The following is a 17,285-nucleotide window of genomic DNA, read 5'->3' on the forward strand; positions in this document are numbered from 1 at the left end:
CCTATAACTGTTTGGTGTGTCTTCAGAGCTTCTAGCATGGCTTAATGTAAGTCCCCATGAATGGTAAGCGATGAACCATTATGTCAAATTTTCTCAATAAGTTGGATTTGGAGGTTATACACATGGTACTATATACTTTGCCTAGGATTTCATTCTATCATATCTAAATAATTTTTTAATATTTTCTGCATTTAAGAGCTTTCCTTATTAGCACTTTGTTCTTGTCAATTCCTGATGTGCTTTAGTCCCAATTACCTATTGTGCCCTTCATGGACATATAGTTAATATGGTTTTTTTCCTTTTTAGTTTTTTCAATGGATAATATATATGTTGTTAAACCCAGAGAAATAAAAGTAATGTTTTTTGTGTCCCTAGACTAAAATGATTTATGAGAATTTTATTGGTTATTGTGAAACCATCTCTGTCCTTTGCCTCTTCTGGGTTTTAAATGTTCTTTGGTGCATTTGATTTATTTCCTCCACTTTTATGTTACATTTGCATTTTAGTGGCAGAATAAAGCCCCTTCTTGTTATCCATATATATGATTGACATTTAATAATCAGGAGTTAACCCCTTAGTTAAAAATTTGAAGGAAGCTAAATTTTGATGGGGCATGTATGGGTAATCTGGGCTCAAGAGAAGCATGATAACTCATTATGTATTACAAAGAAAAATCCCTCCTAGTTTATGCTGTCTGGATTTCCCTGGAACCAATACTGATGCAGCAATTATTGGTTTAAAGTTAAACTTTAGATTATGCAGTGAGAAAAAATGCAAAAGATCTTGGAGAAGGAGCCACACATGTTATATTCAGTATAATGCAAATAAAATTAATCTCTAGCTGGCGGTTGAGTAATATCCTTGAAGAACCTTTTCGGGCGGTTAAGTAATATCCTTGAAGAAACTTTTTCTGCTTCTTTCTAGGTAGGGACTGTTCTTTCTGTCACGCTGATCTTCTGGCCAATGTTGGGGTAAATCTGAGTCATATGGACATGGAATTCTGTTATCATAGAGAAGTGAGTTGGTCTCAAGCTTCTAGAGATAAAAATATCAACCATATTTTCGATTTCTTATCAAGCACATGACATTTTTGCAACTTCAATGGCAGTAATTCAAAGGTTTCCAAAAGTTTGCAAAGGAGTGTAAGTGGAAAATTGTGGAAATACAAGGGAGGTTGAGGCATAGGGAAGGGGAAGGGAAGTCTGGATGACCATTAAAATTCACAAATTTGCAAAGCAAGGAGATGGGAATTCAAGCAAGGGATGGGAAAATGTAAGGATTTGATGCAGAAGAATATGGGAGGTTGGGAAGGGAGAGATAAGTTTGGATGTCCATTAAAATCTTGCAAACTAATGGAACAAAGGAAAATGGAAGGAGGAGAAGATCAAATAAACATTGATGAACTTAAATGCAAGACTAACTGTCAAGATAGGAAGATAGACGAGGAAGATTTTCGGCAGTCCACCAAAACTCTGCAATTCTGCCAAATCTTCAAAAAATGACCAGGAATGTTCTAGAGACAGAACTTTTTGGATTTTTTGGCAAGTTCCAACATCTGATAGGAATATGTGGGGATGGGAAACAATACTAATGCAAATTTGACTAAAGGAGACCTGTTTGAAGATATCTTAGATAGACTATATATTATGGGCACAATAAGGTCACGTGCACATGGGCATTGAGAATCAACCAAAATTTTGCACTATCAAATTGAGCTCCAACAAGTTGCTGCAGTATTGAAGTGATTGATCCAAAGTGCAGGCGAAGCTGGTAATTGCTAATTCAATGTGAATTGTTAAATCATAAATGTTCAAGATAAATGAAAATTGTTTATAATATTAGCATTATTTGGAATAATTGCTGTCTTAGTAAACCAAAAGTATAAATAGAACTCAATCACTCAAGAATTGATCAAAAAAACTTGGGAATTATATTTTGCTTTCCAATGTAGCAATTTTAATTTTTTTTTCTATTAAAAAATAGATTAGTGTAATGTCCGTTTCCTAGATTACCTTGTAATTTGCCCTAAGTTCACAAAATCCAAATGAAACAAGGAACATAACTTACTTAGAGAGATAATCCTTACCTAAGAATAGAATGAGGTAAGTCTGTCTTGGAAACCTGCAACCGAGTTAGATAATAATGTAGACATAATACATATAATATATCCATCTATAGGGTTAAAGGAGAAACACACTTATTGCACATAAATCCAAATGGTCTCATAGGCTCAACCATAACGAGGATGGAGATAGGATGGTCATGATGAGGTGCCCTAAATATCTCTGACTCTAGGCCCAAGAGTGGAAACTTTGTCCCTCTTGGCCTCATGTGGTCCTTAACCATGTTCATGAGGTGGCATACCTAGTGGAGCCTATATACCGTTCCCCTCCATCATGCTATTCTTGTCTCCCCTTATGATTGAGGATCCCCTTTCTTGTCTACCTCAATAACTAACCCCTATAGGGTTTGGAGGGAAGATTGCAATAGGGTGCCCTTGACTCAACCCTAGGCCCAAGGTTAGGACCTTATCCTCCTTGGCCTCATGTGGTCCTTAACTGATGGTCCTTAGCCATCATCATGAGGTGGCCTCGTGGTCCTTAACCATATTTATGAGGTGCCATACCTAGTGAGGAATCTTTAACCATTTCCCCTATTGTGTCGCTTGTCCCTCCACCACAATTGGAGACAACAATAACATACAAATTATGCATCACAATACACAAACATTATGCTGCATTATCTTTATAGTGGATGTAAATAGAGCATGTTTGCAAAGATATGAAGTGAATGGATATTAGATTATTCCAAGAAAGTAGTTTATAAATGCATAAACATTGTAAGTGCACAAATACTACAAGTGCATGGATATTGTAAGTGCATATTATTATATTGTTTTCATCTATTCATACCAAATCGCAAGGGTTAATGTCCTCCGCGCTGGATGAAATATCCTCTGCAGTAGATTGACTGAAAATGCAAGGAATATTTGCTAACAAATAACTGTCCAACTGCATGTTATGCTGATGGTTTGTCTCAGAATTTTTGGACTTGTTTAAGATCATTGAATGACTAGCTAACAACTTCTTTTTGATAGAATTATTGCCTAGGATGATAATGCAACTAATTCATGATGTCATTACATTCATTTGGACACATACACATATGCCTACAGCTAGCTGACATTTCATCAAACAATTGCCATGAAACCTTCAGTCAACATATAATTGAGATGCAACTTAATTCCTCCTTTAATTCCAAATGACAATGATCAAATAAACCTTACAAGTCCTTGCTAATGATCAAAACTCTTGATATTCATTACTCAGAAATTCTGAGGACAAATGGTAGCCATGAACATTTCAACTATCTGAAAAAGTACATAGAATGATGACAAATGAACCTGAAGGAAATCGCCTTGTTGGATAGTTGAAGAAGCAAGCAATATCATGAATTTAGAAGCCTCCAATCTGCCAAATCGTATTTGACTCAAAATCGCCCCTTCTGCAACAATGGAGGTCTGATAATATATAATGATCAGCTCCCAAGCCCTTGCTAAACCTCTGAAAATGATCGACTCCTCCTTCCAAGTATAGCGCTATCTTCAAAGGTGAGGTTCGATGCAAAGATGAGTCTCTTGGAGCAAAATCGTGGGAATGAGAGGTCTGATACAACTTGACTTCAGAACTGATTTGGCCACCAAATCCTACTTATTTCTCCTCCCAAATGCAACTAAATGAATTGCCTAATATCCACAGTGCTATCGCTGTCATCCAAGGAATGTTATGATGCCTCGATGATGAAATGTGAACAAAATCGTGGGTTTGAAGGGGAAAACCCGATTTGTCTCAGACCTGCAATATTGATCAGCTAACTCCCAATTTCCACCACCAATTGTTCTTCAATAAATTCGCCTTCCTTCTCCAATGAGAATTGATACACTTAGGACATCCAATTTTGACAAGATGCATACACCATGAACCCACTACCATGAAAATGCAACAAACTTCTTAAGCATAATATGGAAGACTGAGTTATCTCCCACTCTCAGCGGCAACCCCTCGGAATATCTTTCACCTCCTTAGTTATGCAAATCATAGGGAGTTTTCTTTCCCAAATGATTAGTCTGTAGAAACCCTTGGCTCCACAAGTCTACAAAAGAGAAGATATCCAAACAACCGATGATGAACAATGAACCAACCTCCTCTATTTATTCTTTTCTCCTCCAATCAATTGGTTCCTTCTAGAAGATTCCTCTCATATCCTTTTATTACACTTTATTAATTAATTTAATTGCACTTTCAAATATTATTACATTATAATTAAAGTGCACACGTCTCATCATACGTGTAAACTCCTTATTTCACCATAGAATCAAGTAGACACAAAATGTGAAGCCACAAATCACTGCCAAATCGACCCCCTAATCAAACTCCTTGGCCTACGAGGGTCAAATAATAGGCCAATCCCGTGAATGTCTGCAGACTAAGGAGAAGGGGACATTACATTGGATGCCTGAAATCTGATGTTTCTTCCTTTTTTCCCCCCCTCCTCAAATGAGACCTTCTTCCCCTTATATCTTCCATTGTGAGGGAGAAGTCACACCCCTTCAACATGTTTGCCCTTCGAAAGAGTCACAACCTTTCACAATCACCACCCTTCCAAAGAGTCACAACCTTTCATAATTTCTTCCCTCCTTTGTAAGAGTCACTTCCTTATTTACTTCCCATTCCTTCCTTCTTCCATTGACTCTTCCTTGATTCACATGCTTCCTTCTTTCTTTTCTCTTTCTCCCCTCTCAATTGAGGTTCCCTTCTCCCTTTTATATCTCATGTTTGAGCGAGTCACAACTTTTCATTTCATGCCTCTTGACTATTCATTAACTTAGTTAAATTTTATTTATATTTAATTTTATATTTCAATTTAAAAGTTATTTTTATTCTTTTGTATTTTAATTTTATTATTCTTATTTATTATTAAATCCTATTTCATAGTGGGGACATTACAGTCCGCCCTTCCCAAAATTGCTTTTCCTCAAGCAATGTCATATCTCTTTTTGGTTCACTAGTTATTCTCATATTCTAGATCAGCCAAAAATAGAAATCTCATGATGATAGGAATATGTTTACAATAATCATAGATATTCACAGACTAGACATGCTAGAAATACATTGGGTATGAACCAAACACATAAAAATACAAAGCATACACATGGATATATGCAAACATAGAGAATACACGGAATTACACAAATTGTTAGATTCCTTCTCATTGACTAAAATACATCCAGTATTTTATCTTCTGTAGGTTGGCAGGATCATGCTCTAATACCGTTTGTAATGCCCCTTTCCTAGATTACCTTGTAATTTGCCCTAAATTCTTAAAATCCAAATGAAACAAGGAACATAACTTAGTTAGAGAGATAATCCTTACCTAAGAATAGAATGAGGTAAGTTTGCCTTGGAAACTTGCAACCAAGTTAGATAATAATGTAGACATAATACATATCATATATCCATCTATAGGGTTAAAGGAGAAACACACTTATCACACATAAATCCAAATGATCTCATAGGCTCAACCATAATGAGTATGGAGATAGGATGGTCATGATGAGGTGCTTAAATATCTCCAGCCCTAGGCCCACGAGTGGAAACCTTGTTTCTCTTGGCCTCATGTGGTCCTTAAACACGCCCATGAGGTGGCGTACCTAGCGGAGCTTGTACACCATTCCCCTCCATCATGCTATTCTTGTCTCCCCTTATGATTGAGGATCCCCTTTCTTGTCTACCTCAATAACTAACTCCTATAGGGTTTGGAGGGAAGTTTGCAATAAGGTGCCCTTGACTCAACCCTAGGCCCAAGGTTAGGACCTTATCCTCCTTGGCCTCATGTGGTCCTTAACCATCATCATGAGGTGGCCTCGTGGTCCTTAACCATCTTTACAAGGTGCCATACCTAGTGAGGAATCTTTCACCATTCCCCCTATTGTGTCGCTTATACTTCCATGACAATTGGAGGCATCAATAACATACAAATTATGCATCACAATACACAAAATATGCAGCATTATCTTTATTATCGATATACATAGAGCGTGTTTGCAAAGATACGGAGTGAATGGTTATTAGATGATTCCAAGAAAGTAGTCTATAAATGCATAAACATTGGAAGTGCATAAATATTACAAGTGCACGGATATTATAAGTGCATATTATTATATTGTTTTCATCTATTCATACCAAATCTCAAGGGTTAATGTCCTCCGTGTTGGATGCTTGAGATCTGATGTTTCTTCCTTTTTTTCCCCTCCTCAAATGAGACCTTCTTCCCTTTATATCTTCCATTGTGAGGTAGAAGTCACACTCCTTCAATATGGCTACCCTTTGAAAGAGTCACAACCTTTCATAATTTCAGCCCTCCTTTGGAAAAGTCACTTCCTTATTTACTTCCCATACCTTCTTCCATTGACTCTTCCTTGATTCACATGCACGTTAACTATTCTATATGACGAAGATGGCTCTACAATTTGAAATGAACAATATAAAGCATGTAATGCTTGCCATTGTAGGTGAAATACATGATGACTTGTGACACTATTGTCTACTAGAGTGGAGGAAGAGACATTTGTTGAGTGTCCTAAGAGGTTGAGGCAAAGGTCTCTTTAGGATATAGCAAATTTTGGCCTTGTTGGTGCTGCATTCAGTGATGTTGTGAACTCTTCTCCTGTTCTTGGAAGGATAGTAACTTTTGAAATGGCGGCCTTTGTGATGTCCCTGATATAATTAAATAATAAATCTAATTACTTTATTGTAAGGCCCCAAATTTAATAACAAACCTTTTAGGCCCTTTTATTTAATTAGATTAGGCAAGTTTTGGTTGGTCGTGTCGGCCCGTTTGTAATCATTCGGGAAGTTTCCCGGAGCCCATACTATTCTGTTAATTTGTACTCATTCCGGATTGGCAAATCTTGAATCTCATCATTGTTTATCACTCCAGTTGCATATCTGTTAATCCGATACATGCACAAGGAATTCCTAATATTTAGAATTTATTGCTTATGGAAGATCAACCCTTCACCGCACATTCACTGGAGCACACCGTATAGTTATACCACCGTACACCTCACACCTCCACCGTACATCCACACCATACATACCTCCACCGTACACCTCTCACCTCACTATACATCTCACCAACCCCACCGTACGCCATACCTCCACCGTACGCCATTTCTCCACCGTACACCCCACCGTATGCCATACCTCCACCGTACGTCATTCCTCCACCATACACCCCACCGTACCTTACCACCATACACCTCTCATCTCCTACACCATCCCCACCGTACACCATCTCCTACATCCCCACCATACATCATCTCCTACATCCCCACCGTACACTCTCATTTGCACCGTATGGTTCCACCCCCTCACCGTACGTAGCACACTCACAAGTCACCTCCATCGTACACCCTCACCTTCACCGTACGGTCACACTTGCACACTCTCCATATTGCCGTATATTGGCAGGGGAACATTACAGTGGTATCATGCTTGTGATCTTGCCAGCTTGTCGTGTAGTGGATGCAACTGTACACCAGAAGGAGGTACTGTTCGGTCGATCAAATGGGAGAACCATAGGATCCTGCAAGAGAAGTTATGGCACTATTAAGGGAGCTAGCCAAAAGCCAAGCTCAGCTCAACGACACGCTAACCAGAGGAGAACAACGACAACAAATCATGGAGGAAACCTTACAACAATTGGCCTTGGGAAAGACGAATGGAGAACAGAATGGACAGGGAGATGATTCAGTCACGGGAAGGTCAAACGTCCAACACTCACATTCACGGAAGCTGATGCCGACTTTTCCTTAGAAATCAGAAGCGCCACGTCGGGAACAAGAGCCCACCTTTCAGGAGATGCAAGCACAATTGAACCAAGATTGGAGGGATGCAAATCTTGAGGGGGACATATCCTTCAAGGATTATGTGGAGCTCTGGATGAAATACTTAGGTGGCAGAAGTCGGGGCCATTATGGACACTATAACCATGACATCGAGCGGAAGGTTGGCAAGATCAACCTATCATCCTTTGATGGGGCCGGAGCGACCTCGACACGAGCCTGGGTTCAAAAAGCAGATACTTACTTCCAACTCAACCCAATACCTGAAGATGAAGCTATCAAGTTTGCAGCACTCCACCTGGAAGGGGTCACGCATGAATGGTGGCATCATGGAATGGTCACTCTTGGCCATGACCAGATAACCTCCTATGCCGAATTCACAGAGAAGCTCATAGATCGATTTGACGGAAGGATCCAGAACTCAATTTCAAGGAGTTGGTGCAACTAAAGCAGTCAGGATCTGTGGACAATTACATCATAGAAATCTAGAGACTATCCGTGTTGGTAACTGACATCTCAGAGCGGAGATTGGTGGTCTTGTTCATGGGTGGATTGATGGAACCATTGAAAGGTTGGGTGAAAGGGTTCAACCCTAGCACGCTCACGGAGGCAATAAAAAAGGCTCGTAACATGGCAACATCTTCCTCTTCCAGAAATTTTGCACATACCAAACCACGTTTCGTTCTGAGGGAGAAGGATAATAAACCCTTTCCGAAGGGGTCATCGCTTGATGAAGCCACAAGACAGGAACTCAGAAGGAAGAAGATTTGTTCACCTGTAGGGAACCATGGGAACCAGGACACCGATGTTTGGGCAAAGGAAAGATTCACTATATTGAAGTGATGTTCGATGGAGAAGAGGAGCATGAGGAAAGCGAAACCCCAAGGGAAGAATCTGCTGAACAAACCAGTCTGGCAGAGAGAATCTCCACATTGGTATGGAGGGGTGGCGTCATTGCCACATTGGTAGGTACCCCAAGGTGCAGTGTATTTAGCGTACGTGGTGCACTCCAAGGGCCACGAGTTCTTGTTATGCTCGACAGTGGGGCCTCGCTCAACTTCATAAACTCATCACTCGTCACTCGAAGGGGTTTGTGTACAAAGGAGCATGAAGGGTTCAATGTCAAGGTGGTTGACGACATCATTTATTACAAGGACAAAATTTATCTGGTACCCGAATCTAAGATGAAGGAAAAGATTTTGAAGGAATTGCACGATTCTCCCTTGGCTGGACACCCGGGATACTTGAAAACCTATAGACAGATCCGTGAAAGGTTTTCCTAGAAGGGGCTTAAGAATGACGTCCTACAGTATGTGCGGGAATGCTCCACCTGTTAGCAGAACAAATCTAAGCATAACCTACCGGTTGGGTTGCTGCAACCACTGCCAATTCCCGACCAGAAATGGGATAGCATCTCGATGGATTTCGTTACTGGACTCCCCAAAGTGCAAGGAAAGGATTGCATTTTTGTCATAGTTGATCAATTGACCAAATATGCACATTTTTTTGCCATCCCCACAGGATATCAAGTAGTTCAAGTAGTCGAGTTGTTCTTCTGTGAGGTGTTTCGCCTACATGGTTTACCGCGAAACATAGTCAGTGATAGGGATAGCCGTTTTCTGAGTACCTTCTGGATGGAGTTATTTCGGTTGGCAAGAACCGAGTTGTCGCCCAGCACGAGCTACCATCCACAGATAGATGGACAGACCAAGATTGTGAACAAATGGCTAGAGGGTTATCTCAAGAACTACGTCTCAGCTCAATAGAAGGCTTGGGTTCGCTGGTTACATTTGTGTGAACATTTTTACAACACCACTTATCACATGTCGATAGGCATGCCACCTTTCAAAGCACTGTACAGTTATGAACCTTCTTCATTTGTTGACCTGGCATTGGGAGACAGTTGTGCATCGATGGCCAAAGATTGGCTTCAGGAGAGTTTAGACATCCTGACATCTCTCAAAGACAACTTGCAGAGGGCTCAAAACCAACAAAAGATGTATGCTGACCGACACCGGATTGAGTGGAATTTTGAGGTTGGTGATCTGGTTTACCTCCGACTTCAACCGCACAGACAATCCTCCTTGAAGACAAGTGGTAAGGAGAAGCTGAAGCCGCATTTCTATGGACCCTATAGGGTGGTTCGGAGAGTGGATGAAGTTGCCTACGAGTTGGAGGTTCATGAGGGGAGTCGGATTCACAATGTTTTCCACGTGTCATGTTTGAAGAAGGTTGTCTGGCAACATGTCACAGTGTCCAAGGATCTGCCACCCATCGACGAAGAAGGGAAACTAATTCTGGAGCTAGTGGAGATCATTGATGTTAGAGAAAAGAGGTTGAGAGCACGCACAGTCAAGGAGTTCCTTGTACGCTGGAAGAATCTACCCATCGAGGATGCCACCTGGGAAGGCGAGCGAATTCTGGGGCATCCAAGTCTGCAATTGCTTGAGGGCAAGCAATTTTTTGCCCGGGAGGACTATGATGTCCTCGATATAATTAAATAATAAATCTAATTACTTTAATGTAAGGCCCCAAATTTAATAACAAATCTTTCGGGCCCTTTTATTTAATTAGATTAGGCAAGTTTTGGTTGGTCATGTCGGCTCGTTTGTAACCCTTCGGGAAATTTCCCAAAGCCCATATATATGGCTGTGTTAGTCATTGTTGTAGGTATGTGAATTTTGGTATTTTTTTCTCTCCTGTGCGAATTCCTGTTGGAGTTCTGGTATCCGCCATTTTGGAGGTGGAAGACCCTCCCTATTTGGTATTTGCAGTTTCGGTGAGATTCACCCCTCACCCTATTCTGTTTATTTGTACTCATTCCGGATCTGGCAAATCTTGAATCTCATCATTGTTTATCACTCTAGTTGCATATCTGTTAATCCGATACATGCACAAGGAATTCCTAATATTTAGAATTTATTGCTTACAGAAGATCAACCCTTCACCGCACATTCATTGGAGCACACGGTACAGTTATACCACTGTACACCTCACACCTCCACCGTACATCCCCACCATACACCATACATCCACCGTACACCTCTTACCTCACCATACCTCTCACTCCACCGTACATCTCACCAACCCCACCGTACGCCATACCTCCAACGTACGCCATTCCTCCACCGTACGCCATACCCCCACTGTACGTCATTCCTCCACCGTACACCCCATCGTACCTTACCACCGTACACCTCTCACCACCGTACACCATCTCCTACATCCCCACCGTACACCATCTCCTACATCCCCACCATACACTCTCATTTGCACCGTATGGTTCCACCCCCTCACCGTACGTAGCACACTCATAGGTCACCTCCACCATACGCTGTCACCTTCACCGTACGGTCACACCCGCACACTCTCCATATTGCCATATATTGGCAGGGGAACATTATAGCCTTAGACACGTCCACCCTTAATCACTTAAGAATTGCTTCATTATTCCTAAAGGTGGCCACAAATTTTTTTGTTATATCGTCATTGTATTTAGTCAACCGCAGACAATAGCGCACCCACCTTGCTCTCTCAAAGAATGGTAAAGTATTTGTATTTGCAAGCAACAAAGTGTGGTCTGAAGGCTCTCTCTTGATGGGGTCACCACCCATTTTGTGTCTTCTCTTACTTTCCTTATCCTTATTCTTCATTGCAATTGAGCTATAATTCCTTCTTCTTTTAGCTCTATATCTTTTCGATTCCACTCAAATGTAGCTCAAATTCTCTTAATTTTGCTCAAACGTTTACCAAACCAAATTTTCCTCAACAATTCCTTCCCTTCTACACTATTTGGGTAAGCTTTTTATGACTGTGACGCCAAGACTGGTGTTTTTTTTTTTAGCAAGGTTCAAACTTGCTGGATGTTACTAAACTTTGTAAAAATAATAACTAGTTTTGATGACAAAATTCTAAATTTGATAGACGACACATATAACCAGTCATAATCAACTACCCCAATATGAATAAAATGACAACAATACCCTTTACAAAAAAAAATGTAATGATAATGGTCTCCCCCCTCCTACAACTTAAAGATTAATTTGTCCTCAAATTCAAACAAGGCGGGCAAGGTACGGTTGAAAGGAAGGAGTATTTAAGAATATATTAATGACATGTTAATAGAAAGAACACATGTGAATTGCAAATTTATAATATTACCAATAATGCCATCAATGAAATTTGATGCGGATCATACCTGTTAGAATCTGACCAATGATTTGAAGTGCATGCAATGAGCTGGCGGAAAATGGCACGAAAGATATGCATGGCAAGCGAAAAGTTGGAGATGGGATTGATGTGACAAAAAAGACATTGATGATGACAGTTATGCGGTGATGTGGGGACGCCACATGGAGAAATAGAAATTGGCAGCATAACTAATCTGCATGCAGATGGAAAAAGAAATTGTTCATACAATTTGTGAATGAGTGAATGGTTGCATGCGAAGTGATGCCCTCTTTGGTTGCGTGTAACTTGAAAAAGGCTTGCATTACATGAGAATCTGGAGTTCTAAATATGTACAATGTGTCAGGTCCCAGTTGAAAAGTAATGCATCAGGTTCCAACTACACGTCCTGTTGTGTTACTTAAAGAAAAAGAAAAGAACATTAAAGTAAACATGTGTTGTGAGTGCATGTGATTGCTTTGGCTGTTAATGCAAAGGGAGTGGCTATGGGTGAACCATAAGGTTTGTTTGCAGGAAATGGGTGATCCTTTATTGTTATTGGTGTTTGTAGAATGGGTTCATTGGATGAGGTGGATGGACTGGAAGGTAATGGAAAGTCGAGTGGGGTGGATGAAGATGGTGATGTGAACTGTTGGTGAAGATCGAGTAGAAATTCATCTTTATTCAAAGGCTTCTTGTATAACTTTAACCTGTGTCCATTGACGATCAACTTGAATCTGTCTAGGTCTATTGTAGTGCGTTGAATAGCTGCATTAGTGTAATGTCCCCTACCTGATTAACATTATTAATCTATTGGTTGAGAGACTAAACATGGAACCAGTCATTTATTAGTTATTAACAAGGACTTATGTATTTTCCTCATTAGACGATTAATCTCGTTATTCCTCTTATTGACTGTTTCCTAAGAGTTCTTTCTGATTTTTATTGATCTAATAATATTATTTTTCTGATCAAAACATCTTTATATTTATATATATAATATTATCAATTATTAAGTATTTGTTTATTATTAAATTAATATTATTATTAAATTCTGTATAAACATTATCAATCTCCATATAGTAAGCATTCTTTCTAAAGACATTCCACTAACAGTTCTGATTTTAATATGTTCGATGGCTGTAAATAATATACATACCTTGCATGATGGTGTAGGTCTTGCAATCTCCTCTCTCTTATTCCTTCAAGGTGTTGCTTTGCCATCTGCGTCATCATCTTCCAACATCTGCCAAAAAAGCAAATATGGTATCAAATACACATGATATATAATCCTCACACACCACCTTGATTTGATATAACTTCTGATTTTTATATGTTGCAGGTCTGGTAAGTGCATTCTAGGGAAATCGCTCCAAATTCAAAGCAAAGGAAGTGGCTGCTAGGATAAGTTTGTTCTAATTCTCAGGCAGTGGAAGTTATTTTAACAAGGTTCACTCTAATTTGGGAGCAATGGAAGTAAGTATCAAGGCAGATCGCTCAAATCTGTGAGCAAAGGAAATCTCGTGCAAAGGAAGTCATTCAAAGGTGGATCACTGAAAATCATGAGCAAAGGAAGTCACCTATGGGGACATCGCTCAAATTTTGGAGCAAAGGAAATGCTCTCTGGGAAGCTCGCTCAAATTTGTGAGCAAAGGAAGTCACTTCTAGGTGGAGATCGCTCAAATTTCAATGCAAAGGAAGTGACTCAACAAGGAGATTGCTCAAAATCATGAGCAAATGAAATCGCTCAAATTATGAGGCAATGGAAGTGCTTGAGAGAAAATCGCTCTTATTTGAGGGCAAAGGAAGTACTTCTGTTGGTGCTTGAAATGCCTTAGAAACTTTGATTTACATCCATTATTTAATTAGTGGGACCCAAGCAAGGCTACGGTGGCAAAGGAAGTCAAAGGAAATGCTATGCCTTAAGACAAGCTTTTAAATCTCCATTTCAGATTTTGTGGGGCCCAGCAGGTATGAGAGGAATGTGAGGTGGAAGGAATGTGAGGGAGGTGGTAAGTTGCTATGTGGGGAAAGAAGAGGAACGGGAAGTAGACGAGTGGGATGTAGGGAAATAAGGGGTAAAGCGAGTGCTACGGTGGGGTAAGGTAGATTAGGATGTGGGAGGTATAATGTGTAGTAAAAAGGGTAAGGGGGTAGGGTGGTAGGTTAGAAAATGTAGGAAATAGAAGGTGGGTTAGGATAGGATAGGGGTAGGGGGTAGAGTGGTAGGTAAAGGGAAAGGGTAGGCTAAGGGAAGTAGAAGGGTAAGGTGTTTGAGATGGAGGGTAGAGGATGTAGGTGTAGGTAGAAGTAGGTGTAAGTGTAGGTAAAGGGAAGGGTAAGATGAACGGAAAGAAATGGAAGGAGATGAGAGGGAGTGAGGGAAAATGTAAATGAAAGGGGAGGTGGAAATGGAAGGGGAGATGTGAGGGATGTGATGAAGGCATAGAGGGGTGGAAGTGGAAGGAAGTGGAAAGTAGAGAAGATGGAAGGGCTATGGGATGGAGAGAGAGAAGGTGGAAATGTAATGGTGAAATGGTGATGGCAATGGTGAGGAATGGAAATGGGTGTGATTGGGTTTGGGCACCCACTGACATTGCTGGGAGAAGTGAAAGTGATTATATACCTTGGCTGGGCAAAGGGAGTGCCTCACTTCATCCTTAAGAAAGAGACTTGATCAGATCCTGAGCAACTACAAACAAAAGGTTAATAGCAAAGAATCAACAACAACCAATAACTAAGCTAATACATCTAACCTAGAAAGCAAAAAAAAAGTGGGGGTCCCCATTTGCAGTTAGGTGATGTGTGAATACGTCACAACACTAACCAACATGTTTGAAGTTTGCCCTTGTTGTCCTTGTATTTGGAATCATATAACAAGGTCTAGTCTTCTTCTTTGAACTCCTTTGTTTTAGTATAATGATCATGCCATTTACTTTTTTTCCTTTGGACAAGTTCAATATGTTGAATAGCTTCCATGTGCATCTCATCTAGTGCATTCAATTGGTGCAAATGATCTCGTTGAGCATGATCAAGGTTCATCTCTAATTCTACTGCTGTTATTAATCTCTTGTATTAAAACTCAATAGGTAGAAGTTAGAACTGCCTTTGTTTCATAGACAAGCTCATAGGGTGTGAATCCTATGGTTGTCTTTAATGTGGTTATGTATGCCCAAACTGCTTTAGGTAGTCTTACAACCCAAACACTTCTATGCACTTACGTTGTTTTAGTCAAAATGGCCTCCAATTCTCTGTTTGTCACCTCAACTTGACCATTTGACTGTGGGTGATAGGGAGTTGATTTCTTATACCTTATTTCAAAATGTTTAACCAATTGTGCTATCAATTCATAAGTGAATTGTGGACCTTGATTAGTAACTATTTCATGAGGAACTCCATATCTGCAAAATATCTCCTCATACAAGAATGGAGCCACTTTTGTATCTCTGGCATTTCTCAAGGCTTTAACCTCCACCCACTTTGTTAAATAATCAATACATACTAGAATGTAGGCTTTGCCATTAGATGTGCATTCAATGGGTCTAACAAAGTCTAGTTTCCACTTATCAAATGGTGCTATTGATAGCTGAGGATAAAGCGACATTTCGTTACTTCTTGTAGGTCTTCCCATTCTTTGACAATGGTCATATCTCCTTGTGTAATGAACTGCATCCTTGTGTATGGTAGGCCAATAATAGGCAGAATTGAGTATAGGATGGTAGTCCTTTTGGCTGCAAAATGGCCTCCACAACGGTCATCATAGTAGGCTTTGAGTATGTCATGTCTCATCCTCTTGCAGACATCTACGCATAAAATATTCAGGCCCTATGTAGAATAAGTATCTAGCTATCCAAGAATAAGATGAGTTGCAACGTACCAACTGCTTCTCGTGTGGGGAAAGGTGTGGAGGCATCTGACTTGCAACTAGATAGTTAGCAATATTTGCATACCATGGTGAATATATTGACAAGGCAAAAAGATGTTCATTTAGGAATGGGTCGTCCACCACTGGGTCCTCTGTTGGGTTTGTCAACTGGGAGAGAAAGTCTGCAACAACATTAGCCTTGCCCGCTTTGTCAACAATGGTGATGTCAAACTCTTGTAGCAAGAGTAGCCATCAGACAAGTCTCCCATTGACTATTGGTTTGTTCATCAAGTAACGGATTGCTATATGGTCAGTGTGAATAAAATCAGGGTATCTAGTGATGTAATACCTCAATTTATTTATGGCATGGATAATTGTAAGCATTTTTTTTTTGTAACTGTGTAGTTAACTTTAGCACCTTGCAAATTCTTACCAACACAATAAATGGCATATTCAAGATTGCCTTCTTTTTGTTCTAATACATCTCCAACTGCAAAATCAGATGCATCAATGTGTATATGGAAAGGTATAGTTTAATTAGGTCCTTTGAGCATTGGTGCTTTTTATTGACGCGGCTAAAGTTGGATCACCAACTCTCTCCGGCCAACGCAGAATAGACTGTTGCTAAGTATCCTATCCTCTCTTGTATAAGGAATCCTTGATGCTATTAAGTGATCAAGGGGGACAACCTCAAGGTTCCAAATGTCAGTTCATGACTGCAGGATAGCTCAGTGGTTTGATGTGTTTTGCTGGAAATACAAGGGGACTTGCGTTTACAACAAGCTGGTCTGCATCTAACAATGCTGTGATTCTCAAACTAGGAAACAAAATCAAAAGAGAAGGGTTTAGGGATCCGAAGTGCAATGATAGGAATGACTAGTGCTGCAAGTAGACAGATTTCGATAACCAATTCTTGTTTCGCCAGAGACACCCTCACTACTCGACAAGAACAATGTAATCTACAAAGGGATGAAGGATTTTCAGATCAGAGATACTCATCTAGGCATCCAACTTTGGTGCAACCTAAAACGAATACATATGATTGAACTAAGCATAGGTAAGGTTCAAACTAACCATGCACGGTGACCTACAATCAACAAGTCCCCAATGGTATGAACTTGAAATGCATCAAATACCCCCCACATTTTGCCATTGAAATCATTGAACTCTACTTCTAACTAGCTGGAAGGAAACCATGCAAACAGAATAAAACCAAAAATAACAAACAGCAGATTTAATGTTCATATATTGATTTTAGTTGCTATTACAACAATTTCTGCAGCAGTTCTACTCTATTTTTAATCTGCAAATTGCATCTAACTCCTAAAATCTGACTAATTCTAACCT

The 17,285-nt window shown here is 40.0% G+C and overlaps 1 protein-coding gene across 4 annotated transcripts in view; it reads left to right on the plus strand.

The window, feature by feature from the left end:
• The window catches only part of LOC131077101 (bifunctional purple acid phosphatase 26), a 246,894-nt gene that overhangs the window by 96,603 nt on the left and 133,006 nt on the right, over positions 1-17,285 (plus strand). The gene's annotated exons all lie outside the window — the stretch shown is intronic.

Source organism: Cryptomeria japonica, chromosome 9 (genome assembly GCF_030272615.1).
Source record: "Cryptomeria japonica chromosome 9, Sugi_1.0, whole genome shotgun sequence".
Classification (NCBI taxonomy): Eukaryota; Viridiplantae; Streptophyta; class Pinopsida; order Cupressales; family Cupressaceae; genus Cryptomeria; species Cryptomeria japonica.